The sequence below is a fragment of the Rhododendron vialii genome, chromosome 6a (assembly GCF_030253575.1).
Source record: "Rhododendron vialii isolate Sample 1 chromosome 6a, ASM3025357v1".
Taxonomy (NCBI): Eukaryota; Viridiplantae; Streptophyta; class Magnoliopsida; order Ericales; family Ericaceae; genus Rhododendron; species Rhododendron vialii.
Window position 1 is genome coordinate 38,453,131 of NC_080562.1, and position 3,953 is coordinate 38,457,083.

General features: G+C 37.9%; 1 pseudogene; it reads right to left on the minus strand.

The window, feature by feature from the left end:
- Window positions 1-1,537: 1,537 nt before the first annotated feature.
- Window positions 1,538-1,760, minus strand: LOC131331617 (U2 spliceosomal RNA; annotated as a pseudogene).
- Window positions 1,761-3,953: the final 2,193 nt, after the last annotated feature.

Consider the following 3,953-nt stretch of genomic DNA (forward strand, 5'->3'; position numbering starts at 1 on the left):
CCCTCTAGAACAACATGCATGTTAGGCCAATCTGGGCTGTCCATGCTCGGCAATAGACAGCTCATATTGCATCTCAGCAGAACAACAATGGATGGTCGAGAGCTGTTCGATTGAGATGCAATCTGAGTCATCCATTGCCGAGTATGAACGGCCTAGATTGGCCCAACACATATGCTGTCCCCTTAGCAGGCACCCCAAAAAAGATAGTTTAAGAACAAAATATCGATGTGAATTTTTTTGATTCCATGCATTTAACAAATATTAAATCAAATTAAATTACTTCAAAAAATATTAAATCAAACTAATTTGTAACAAAAAAAAATCAAACATTGTACCTGTTTAATGCATGGTGATAAAAAATATAGTTTATATTTTTTCGGTCTCATGTTTAATGAATTTGGAGTACCACGTGACGAGACTCCTACTGGGCATGGAATAATTTTTCCTAAGTCTCTCTCTCCCTGCCCCCTTCCACGTTCCCCTCTCTCTCTCTCCACCTCCCCACGTTTTTCTCTCTCTTTCATTTTTTTGTTAAAAAAAAAATTCAAACTTCTAGGAATTTAGGATTGAGAGGCTTTTGGCTTCAACTACATTTCTATAGTATATTGATCGATAGATAGATTGTGGAAGTTGACAATGGCTTTAACAAAATGCAAGGTGAAGTAAGGTCTAGCAGTGAAACACAAGAACCAATGACCTCTGGAGTTTTTGTTTTTGTTTTTTTTTTGGTCAAGAATTATGGAGTTCACAACTAAAACATTTTGCTCTTCTGAGCACGCTGGCATGGAATTCTGTGGTACATTACATCAAAAGACAAAAAAGTGAATGCTCCCAAGGAGCAATACAAATGCGCCGGAGGCGCAATCACGAAATGAGAGAAAATGTGGATGAGCCCGGGCGTAGCGTACATGCGCCTGGGGCGCACCCGAATTGCGCCTGAGTTGCATGTGATGCAACAAATATTTTTATTTTGTGTTCTACTGAGTTTTTTTAGTCCAAATTGGCAGGGGACTAAAAAAGGCAATACTTTAAGCATTATAAGGATTGTTAAAGCGTAAGAGAGGCACAAGAAGTCCGTACGAAGTGATTCCATGTATTCCATCCATGAAGATTTCATTGACAGATATTTGTATTTGCAGGTATATACATGATTCAAAAGTTTAGAAATGGTTGAAATATGCAAGTAAAAATATGTGGTTCTTCGACCTCGGGGCAATGTGCTCGTGATTTTCATGGAGCTCTATCTTGGACCTAAAAAAGTGATCAAAATTTTGTACTTTTGGGGTTCTGAAAATCATAACTACAAGAAAACTACTCACAAAATAAATTGACTGAGAGTTTTCCGTATTTTTGGGATCGGTTTGTATTTTTTTCCTGGGTAAGTCAAAATTCATGAAAACCAAAACCAAGTTACAAAAACTATAGAGTTTAGAACAGACCCACCAAAACAAACTGATAGGGAAAGAGACCTTAGCCCAGCAACTAAACGGATTTGGTTCTAGACACGATGTAGCAGAAACCTTTGAACTTGGTTTGGGTATGGTGAGCTAGGCCAAGGCAGTAGTGCAACACCAAGGCAACGTATGAGAGGCCCCAGCCAGTAGCGAGCTACTGTAGGGGACCTTCCCCCTCAAAAAATTAATTTAATAAAGAGTGAGCCGACGGCCCACATATTAGATATTAAACTAATAAGAATAGATACTACACTTAATAAGAATAGATACTACACTTGATCTTAGCCAGAAGACCGAGAAAGGTATGTCTTCTCTTCTCTTGGCTTGCTTATTTTATAGTTGCGTTTTCTCCCCTCGTTTTTTTGCTTAGGCGATGTTGGAAACAAACTCCATTGTAACAAACTAGGTTTTGCTGCTTTTGCACATTCTGCTTGGTTTGTGTCGTCTGTTCCACTCGGTTGTTTGAAGCCTCTGAGCACTTCGTGAATCCGTGTGTCCCAATTACATCATTGTAGTAACTGCTGAATTTATTGAGTATCAAATTGCTTAGGATAAAAACCCACTCTCTAAATTAGCCCCATAGATAGCTACAGGTTTCCCATTGTTTGTGAGGGGTCAAGGTTGAACGTCTTGCTATTCTCTTTTTTCTTCCTTCTCTAAAAACATGACGATCAAGATATTTCGATAATGAGCACTACATCATTTCTCGAATGAGAAGCCTGGCTAGGTGTTCGACCATGGCTAAATACTTTCTCAAGTTCTTTCTTTCAACAACCATCTAGGGAATGTCTTTGGACATACATAGGGAGCCGAACTTGCAGAATCCTTGTTGACATCAAATCATCTATGTCTCATGGTCATGTACTGCGTCGATGATCAAAACCAAACACTCTCACTTGAATGGAGAGAAACTTATAATAGGATCATACGCAATAACATTACAAAAAACTCACTTGAGGAGCACCCCTCTGAGCTCGACTCGCTCAGGTTATCTCTCACCTTTGCCTCGGGTGAATCCTGATGATGAAATGGCTTCTGATTATTTAATGAAGTGTAGAGAGCTCAATGAATCTTGTGGGCACTCTTACAGAATTAATGAATGAGTACCCTAGAACTGGGGATGTGTGCCTCAAATGGAACTTAGGATGTACAAAAATGTACTTTAGCCTTTGTCGCTTTGATGATCTTTGAATCGCTCTCCCTTCGACCAACTTTACATTAATAAAACTTCATTATTTTAATTGTTCATTTCCATCATCTTTTAATATAGTGAAATCCTTATTTATTGTTATATAATTGGTCTTAATCCGATTTAAAATGAAAACAGTACGAGCGTTTTATTGAAATAATTTTTTTCCCGACCAATTGAGGGTAAAATGGTCATGTATTTTGATGTACAAATTATTTTCATCGAAATCAATTCAGTTGGAAACTAGATTCGACAAGCTTTCTAACGGTTCAAACCACGACCAAATTGGAGTTCGGGAGTGTCTGGGGCAAGTCGGCAAAGTTGGGACATGTTGTGCAATGTTCAAGATGCGCCCGGGGCGCATTGAAATGCGCCTGGGCGCGAAAGATTGCGCCTGGGATGCATTAATGTTGCTCAAACTTTGCGGATTTGTCCCGGACACCCCCGAACTCCAATTTGCGCGTGGTTTGAACCGTTAGAAAGCTTGTCCAATTTACTTTCTATCTCAAGTAGTTTGGATAAAAAATCATTTGTACATCAAAGGAAGTGACCATTTTACCCTCGATGGGTCAAAATATGATTCATTCCAGTATAACGCGTGTTTGTTTCTCATTTTAAATTGGCTCAAGACCCATTTTATATCAATAAATAGAGTTTTTAAAGTACTAAAAGATGGCGGAATCCAGCCATACAAATATTTGTGTTTCATTCATGAAAATTGGATAGAAACAATACAACTACAAAAATCGTCGAAGCCACTAAGGCTGAAACACGTTCTCTATTCGATTTGGTAATCAAATTACTATTCTAAGGTATTTCTTATTTTATTAAGTGTTTCACAGTGTTCATAGAGTATCCAAACTTCATCAAAGCATAGGAAAAATCATTTTATAATTGACATTCGCCTAAAACAGGGCTTAAATATTTTCAAATTCAAATTTGTGTGTCTTGCTAAAACTACAAACACAACAAAAATTGAGAATATTTCCAAAAGAGAACACCGAAAAGGATTGGCTGTATTTTCTATATTCAGTCTACTGCCACCACATTACAACTACGATGTTTATATAGTGCCGCCACAACGGATTCCTAACATTTTCTATTCAGGAAATGCGTACATGTTCTACTTCTAGACACTCTCTGCATTGGGAATGATTCTCTAACAATGAGTACTATTTATTTCAACCCATTCCTCATTGAATCTGTAAAAATCACATATGGGTATGCAAATAGCTGGGAATATGGGATGGAGAAAAAGGAACAGAAAACACTTTGAGATTAAATAGCTCCTTCATCTCCTTTTTGAGAAC